Source organism: Bacillus rossius, chromosome 13 (assembly GCF_032445375.1).
Source record: "Bacillus rossius redtenbacheri isolate Brsri chromosome 13, Brsri_v3, whole genome shotgun sequence".
NCBI lineage: Eukaryota > Metazoa > Arthropoda > Insecta > Phasmatodea > Bacillidae > Bacillus > Bacillus rossius.
In genome coordinates, this window is record NC_086340.1 from 19,331,130 (window position 1) to 19,340,026 (window position 8,897).

General features: G+C 36.8%; 1 protein-coding gene across 1 annotated transcript in view; it reads right to left on the bottom strand.

The window, feature by feature from the left end:
- LOC134538314 (transcription factor kayak) overlaps positions 1-8,897 on the bottom strand; it is a 108,877-nt gene that overhangs the window by 76,078 nt on the left and 23,902 nt on the right. The window lies entirely within an intron of this gene.

Here is an 8,897-nt window from a genome sequence, read left to right on the forward strand (position 1 = left end):
CTTCATTTATGTCCATTCCATATGCCGAAGCAGGACACTTAATTTCTACGAGACGGCCTTCGCCAACAAGGACATCGGATGTTGCGGCAAGAAATGGGTGTTCTTGGTCAATAAAAAGACCAGCTTTACTTACATTAATTTTTTCCTGGTCTTCTAGCTGTTTGATAACTATTTCTTCGGACTGCCTGCCATGTTGTACTGATGGAACATTAAGTATGTCATGAGAGTATATTATGGCTCTTACTAGGTTCTAGCAGGTTGTTGTTGGCTTCAAATAGGTTCAAACGTTTTATTACAAAAATTCTAAATCGGCGATAAATGTTTGTTCTAAATACCTCTCTTTCCTGTTGAATACTGCTCATTTCATACGTCATTTTATTAAGTTTTCAACGATGTTGTTTTCTATGATGATGGTGTCAGACACTTCCGTGGACCAATGAAAAACACCGGCTTCCGTTTCCAGCAGTTGGATTGGTGGCTGAAGTTTGGCGTACGATTTGGTGACTGTCCTGCAAAGATTAAAACAAAATATATTTGTGACATGTCGAGTATCAAAATTCCAAAAGTAACGAAATTTCCTATTTTGGCTCTAATATTTGAGTACAATTTTATAGTTGTGTGTTCCGCTCAAAATGTTGATGAATTTCTCTTTAAAGGTAGTGACATATTCAGTTAATTCTATAATCCTGCCTATAAACACTACCACTGTTCGCAAACTAATCAGTAAGTGTGGGATATGATGTAAGAGAGTTTTATTGTACACTAATATGACAAGTCTAATTCCAGAATGTAAGTACAGCACGAGATACGGGCATACACATGCATGCACGTACAAACTTGCATAGAAACAAGTAACATTCAAAAACAAGAAATGCCTACGTGGAACAATAATAATTTATGTCATCATATATTTACTGAATGTTTTGTTTGCAGGAGAGCCATATTGTATATCGTCCTTTACTAGAAAGCCTACAAGGGGAAAATTTTTCGCACTCAATATTTTTTATAAGGAAACATGGAAAATCACCCAATGACGCAGTTGAATATTACAACATACAGCAGTAAGGATTCCTGGCATTTTTCCAGCCAAGCGGCTACCACAAGTAACAATAATTTGTTGATAGTCGAACGCATTTGTAAACTGAGACACGCTCAAACAAGGGAAATGAGGTGGGGGATGAAGAAACTGTCTTTTGGAACCGAACACAGTGAGTCATCAATAGCTTGCCTTCCATTCTCGCAATTATTCCCCCACCCTTATAACTTCGCCCATACTGATTTATTTAATTATCTTTCGGCTTGTTTTATAATAGCACTAGTATTTTTCACATCACATGGACTTTTCTAGGACTGGATTAATGCCCTATTAGTTCACTTTTTAAAATTACTAATTGAAATTGATAATCGATGACGTATGTATGGTCGTCAAGCCATAATAACTTCCAATGACTTACATACAAAAGTAATAACGAGTATCTAACTTTTCTTTAATCTGTCCGTAACACTAGGCGTATATATATTATTTTCCTAAAACAAATCCATAGAAGTTAATTACTGGACTGAAAATTATTTATATGAAAAATTTAAGCCTTTCATTAGACTCCGAACGTAATAAAATGCTAATTCTAAATGTTATCGTTAAATACAGTTCGCAGTTTGTGTAGTATAAAGCACTGGCTACTTACTCCTCATCAGGATTCAGAACCATATTTTCATTCTCTGCGTTGCTTTATCTTGGTAAAGAAAAATGAGCCGTCAAGTTAGCCGTTTGGGGATCAGTTACTGTGCTGCACCATATTCTTCAACTCTTCGGATTTTTCTAAAAAATTTAATGCATTGTACAAACTAATTTGTAACATATGTTTCTTAAAATAGTTTTTAGCCGGGTTTGGAATTCTCCGGTGTTCTTTTACATTAATAAAAGAAAAATTAATATCGGTATCGCTATATCTTACCTTTGTTTCTGGTACTCCATCAGAGCTGTTGCTCTTCTTTTCTTCCGTTTCGCACTTAAATAAAGTCGCCCTAACTTACCGATTCGTTTGTCTTGCTTTTTTTTCATGCGTACCGACTAACAGATAATTGCGTCTTTTTTATATTATGCGAAAGCTCACAAACAGCATTAACGAACCATTGAACGAATCAACAGACTTAAAAATCTTGTACAATGTAGGTTGCTACCGAGTGAAGATTCTTTTCAAGCTACTCGCCATGATAGTCCAGGAAAGATATGAAAAAAACATGGACAAATTGCAAGAAAAGTTTTTTTTACATCAAAATTCACAGAAAAATTCGTAGAATAACATATCCAAAATCCACCGAAATCCACTTTCTTTTGGTAACTTTTTTCCGGGTTTTGTTCCGGAAAAACGCGAAATAAAATAATAACTCAAAAACGGTGCATCTGACGACAAAACCTGTAGAGACAAAAATTAAAGAACATTATCTTTTCCATAACATATCCAAAGTTCAAGAAAATCATCTTATAAATTCTGCTTCGTTTTCCGGGATTAGTCCCGGAAAAAATATTAAAAATGAAATAAATCGAAAATTGTGCACTTTACAGTATAATGGGTTAGGAAAAAGATAAAGTAAACAATGTTTTTCATAATATATGAGAATTTAACACAGATCAACATTTAATTGTTTTTTTTTTGTTTTCCAGGAAATGTCCCGGAAAAAATTTATCGAAAGAAAAAAAAACGGAAACCGTGCACCGTACTTCAAAATAAATCGTGAATTAAATTAAGGGCAACAAAATTGCATTATATAATTGACCTTTATCAAAATGTGCTTAAAATTTATGTACTATTGTCCTGGTATATGTAGTTACTATTTATACGATTGAATTCCCATTCCCTTGTACTGAGTGATTTTATGTATCCATGTGTTATAACTCTGCAAACGATAAAATATATAAAATTAAATTAAATATGTCATTGACGGAGGATATTTACTTCATCAGTTACCTTGGTCCCATACTGCAACATACAACGAGATCGCTCAGCTGTACGTGAGTTTCATCTTGAAAAATTATGGATTAGCAACTACTGTATTTGATGGATATGGGAAAACTCACAGTACTAAAGACACAGCACATATTAGAAGAGCAAGAGGTAATGCATCACCTGTAGTTGAATTCACAGGAGAAATGCAGCTATCACTCCGTAAAGATATGTTTTTTTTTTGAACGAGCGAAATAAAGGACAATTTTTAAGGTTATTAGCAATACATGTACGCGAAGAAAATGTCCTGTTGTCGAAGCACCAGGTGATGCAGATATTTACATTGTCCAAGAAGCTTTAAATGTGCAAAAGAACAATTGACAATAGTTATAGGAACAGACACAGATTTACTTGTCCTTTTACTCTAATATTTTGGCTCACAATCACATAACTGTTTGTGTTTAAAAAGTGAACAAAGGCAGAAGAAAACATATCACATTAAGGAGCTAAAGCTGAAGCTCGGTGATGAAATTTGTAGTAATATTCTTTTCTGTCATGCATTCATGGGATGTGACACATCACACATCTATGGTATAAAGGGGAAAATATTGGATCTTCTCCAGAATGACAGTGCCTTCAGGCAACTTGCGAAAGTATTTTCAGATAGCATTCCCAGTGTGTCAAAAGAAGACACTGTAAAATCGGCAGAACAGCTGTAGTACGCCTGTACAATGGGTCAAGAAGTGACACTTTCGACACTTTGCGTTGTAAAGTGTTAAGTGAGAATGCAGCTACTAGTTCTAAATGTGTACAACCAGAACAGTTACCTCCAACTAGTGCTTCAGCTCGTTTCCATTTCTTAAGGGTTTTCTATCAGATACAAGAATGGAAGGGAATTAAGATGAATCCAGAAGAATGGGGATGGAGACAATTTGCCAATTTCGACAGACAAGCCAACAGTTATGGAATGCCTTTTGAAGGTAATCAGGTGCACTTGCAACGAAGATGGTTGCGGTGCATCCAACTGCAGTTGTAGGAAACACGGCATCCCATGTTCTTCGGCTTGTGGAAACTGTCATGGATCAACCTGTAAAAACCGGCGCGAATTACCTCCCGAGGACTGCAATTACTGTGACGGCTTTTTAGGTAGGGTGTTCCTACATATCCATGCAAATTAGCCTGTTTTCCTAACCAAATACAATGATATTTAATGCTGTGACCTTATACTTGTAATATACCATTTTGTTCAGAAAAATATAATCTTTTCCAATATAGATTCAAATTTTCATTTTTCTCATCGAATAACTAGAAAATTATCAACAAATTGCTTGTTTTTACCATTTTTTTAAATATATTTTGCGTCACGATTTCCAAAATATAAAACTATATTGGAAAAACTGCATTACTTTTCTCGTCAGATTAATAATCTGGAAGCTGTAGCTATCATAATTCTCGAGAAAATAGGCTAGTAGTGGACGCATGTATAACTGGTTTTAAAAATGGGTATATAACGCTCTTAAACAGGATGATTCTATTAAATAACATTTCGAGCTGATATGCAGGTTATTTTCCGAATTTTTGGATCAGTTTAACATTAATAGAAATATAAAATCACGCTGATGTTTGTTTAGGTAACCTATATTTTAAATTAAAGTACTTATGTATGTTACCTAATGCATATTTATTCAGTATTGTGTGTTACAGAGTGCATCCCAATGTGTGTATATTTTTCTATTTCTTCTCGATACAGGTCACTGGAAATCTTGTGTAAATTTAATTGTATGATATGTTTTGTGAGAATGGACGTGTCAAATTTTTCTTTCAAACAATAAGCAGTTGAAATGAGTCTGATTTTTTTTTGGTAGATTTCAAAAACGTTTTAACACATCACTAACTGAAAAAGGAATATAATTTAAGTGACTTTAAAATACTTGTATATTATGGAAATTAAATATAGTTCGGATCCGACAATTTTACATGGGATACAATGCTTTCTGTTATTTTGCCTACATATTCAATACTTTTTCCGTGGCCGATCACAAAATAAAATCTATATACCAGATTTCAGTGAATTTAGGATCTGGTATAGGAAATCTTGTGTGCTTCTGTTTGTCCCACCGAAACTTTTTCAATACGATGTTCCGTTTTCGTTTTATTGAATTTTTAAAGATTTTCCAGGACGAGTCACAAAAAAAACTATATACATATGTAAATATATATTTATATATATGAGCAGATTTTGTTGAAATGAAATTATATTTAATACAAAAAAGTCTTTAATTTTAGTCACGAATTTCTTTGACGTACGATACGTTTTCGTTTTGTCCTTTTTTTTTTCAGGAAATTTTCTGGAAAACCAAAAACCTATTTTGTGTTGATTTTTGTGAATTTGCAATATACTATGAAAATCGTTGTTTACTTTAACTTTGTCCTGAAACATGCTGTAAAATGCGCCATTTTCAATTTATTTCAATATTTTAGGTTTTTCCGTGACGAATTCCAGAAAACAAAACAGTAGTTATTAATGAATGTTTGTAAAATTTTGATATGTTATGGTAAATTTGGCTCTCTTTAATTTTAGTGTCTATACCTTTCTTCGTAGAACGCACCGTTTTACAGTTATTAATTTATTCCGCATTTTTCCGGGACAAATCCCGGGAAAAACGTTACCAAAATAAAGTGGATTTCGGTGGATTTTGGATATGTTATTCTACAAATTTGTCTGCAAATTTTGATATTGTAAAACCTTTTCTCGCAATTTGTCCATAAATCGACCCCTTTTTCTCATAAAATGCCTGGACTATGAATCCTTTAGAGAAATGGTGTTGCTGTGTAGCGGGAGGAGGAAGAAGGGAGGAGGAGGTTTATCACCGTTACAGATCAGCACTTCCCCTACCGCGGGCGACGTTGAGGCGTGTCAGTGTCATCCCCACCCTGCTCGTCTTCCCGGAGCTTGGCGTCAACTTTCCCGTCGAGCAGCACAAGGCAGACACTAAAAATGCCAAATTAGCCAGTTTTCCTAACCAAATACACAGATATTTAATGCTGTGACCTTATACTTTTAATATACCATTTTATTCAGAAAAATATAATCTTTTCCAATATAGATTCAAATTTTCATTTTTCTCATCGAATAACTAGAAATTCGTCAACGAATTTCTTGTTTTTACCATTTTTTTAAATATATTTTGCGTCACGATTTCCAAAATATAAAACTATATTGGAAAAACTGCATTACTTTTCTCGTCAGATTAATAATCTGAAAGCTGTAGCTATCATAATTCTCGAGAAAATAGGCTAGTAGTGGACGCATGTATAACTGGTTTTAAAAAGGGGTATATACCACTCTTAAGGGGCCCGCCTACCTGGGCACACATACGGTGTGCAGAGCTTCAGGAAAAACAACGCGATTTCAAAACTACTCAAGATATCCGAGTGGGGCCTATTTACGAATAGCATTTAAGAGTTCGCTGAGGACCGAAAAGTACTTTTAATTTCGGATTAAGTTTTTAAACTGTATTTTTAGAAGCGTTAAAATGCCTAAAACGCGTGTTTTCAGAGTGATTTTTAGGCATAAAACAATCAGTACAGATTCTTGAAAACACTTAAGGGGCTTGCATAACACCTTTATCTTCATTTCTCCGCCATATAATGTTACGGTCACCGCTCAAATTTCACAGTTATCCTGTGCCGACGAGACGAATGCGCGCCAGTTCAGAGACTTGCGCTTAGAGGCTGCGCTGGAAGCACCAGCGAGCGTCGCGCTTATCATCCCGCCTCACTAACACACATACACCCCTGACGAGGCGGGCCCCTTAAGGACGTATTCAGGGGATAGCAACTACCACCCTTTCCGAGTAAAAAAATAATAATTAATACGAACAAAAAATATTTGAGCAAATTTTTAACAAGTTGGTTGGAAGACTCTTATTACGAAATAGACACTGCATCATCTGTGAAGTCACAAAAACCAAAAACCTTAGGGTGGTCTTCCTTTTATTGTTGTTTATTATTGAATGGGAACCTGAACCTCTACACCGGTTTTTTTTTTTACCCTAACTCAAACTAAGTGTATTTGTTCGGGAGGGTCTGCGTTAGGGAAGACTCTAGGTCCGACCCAGGGCGCAGCCTTTACGCCTAGTCATGCTGGGTTTCAGCCATGCATAAAAGGGTAGCACGCATCATCGTGTGCTTCCGTTTTGGGACAAAATTTCGAGGTCAGGATTTTCGAAACCATCACTAACATAGACAAGACCGAATCTTTCTTCGACATGTGAGGGATGTCGACGAACAACGCCACGACCGTTAAAAAAAAAGAGTGTGTGTGTGTGTGTGTGAATCCAAGTTGGGGGATGTCTAAAAAAACTCTTCCCCAGCCTAGAAGCACCAGGGTGGCATTGCCACACACTACCTCTAGCGGTGAAACTCGTAACATTGAATATATATAAATGTTTGACACTATAAAATCATCAATGCGAAATAAAGTTAAAATAAATATGTATTTAACTTTTAAATTAAATAATATTTTAAACTCAACACTGACTGTAGGCCTGATACAAAGTTCTTAGAAGCTAATTTTCACGTTACTAGGGTACAGAATCCCTTCATACAGTGATCCCAGTGACTTGTCTTCTCCCGTGGTTCCGTGGCTCTCAAAGGCAGTGGTAAGGAATACTTATCGTCAAGGTCGCCGAAAGGTGCTGATACCAGCTTCCCGTATATGGGAGGGTGACTGGCTGGTTAACCTAGTACGCCCTAAGACCGCTAGGGGCGTGCGCTGACGATACCTAGCGATTGAAGCGATCGCAGCGGCGGAGCTTGGAACTACAACAATTCTTCTGAGAAACCGGGCAGAAAATTTAACCTGGGCTCGCGACTTCTATACATTATACAGAGGTGCCCCCCCCCCCCCCCCAACACAATGACTCACCCCCCCCCCCTAACCTAATGATACCCCCCCCCCACGAAATTTTTTATGCCATTTTCTCAATGATTTACTCAATTATTTTATAATATTATACTTTTTTAGTATTATATTTTATCACATTTTGCATTAATTAAAACTGATTTTCTAATAATAATAATTTTAGTCATATCAGGTAATATTTCCATCCTGAACCGAAAGATGCCAAACTGCTTTTGTTGAGGAAAGTGCGGGGTTGCCAATTTGATTTACAAGATCCCTTTCAATTATGAAAGCACCAGAAACGTATTTTCACATTAGAAGCTATAATTATGTAAATAATATATACATTTTTCTCGTCTTTTAACCACCACCCCCCTCTGAAATTTTAATGACGCAGTCTGCGTCGTTACCCCCCCCTTGTGGGCACCCCTGCATTATATATATTCAATGCTCGTAATCATGTGGTCGTTGACTCGACTGCTAGACAACGGAGCGAGAAGCGCCATGTCAAGAGGTTGCGTCACCAGTTGTTCACTGGTAAGGAACTCCCCTTTAAAAAAATATATATATATATTCAACACTTAGATCTGATCGAAGAGTTCGCGACCTTGGCCGCCCTGGAAGCCAGTCAGCCATGTTCTAATCACATTACCCAGCTCAGCTGTGGGAGACAAGGACAACCTGGTAGATAACACGGCGCATGCGCAGAACAACGTTCTGACGGCCACGCTCTCGGCACGCGTTTGTGCGTTGAACCCAGTGTTGCCACTCTTCCTGGTAGGAAAATTCCCAAGTATAATTCAGACAGGCTGGCATCTACATGGTCCGTACCCTCTCGTGCAATCAAAAATTAAAGAGTTTTTAAGGACCCTTACTCAGTGGCGTAGCCAGGATTTGTGTATGGGGGGTGTTAAAAAGCATGCCCCCCCCCCCCCGTATTAAAGCGGGGGGGTCGGGGGGTCCTCCCCCGGGAATATTTGGATTTTAATGTGTAAAATAGTGCTATTTTAGCAGTTTTCGGCACTTAAATTTAAATATTGTAATGG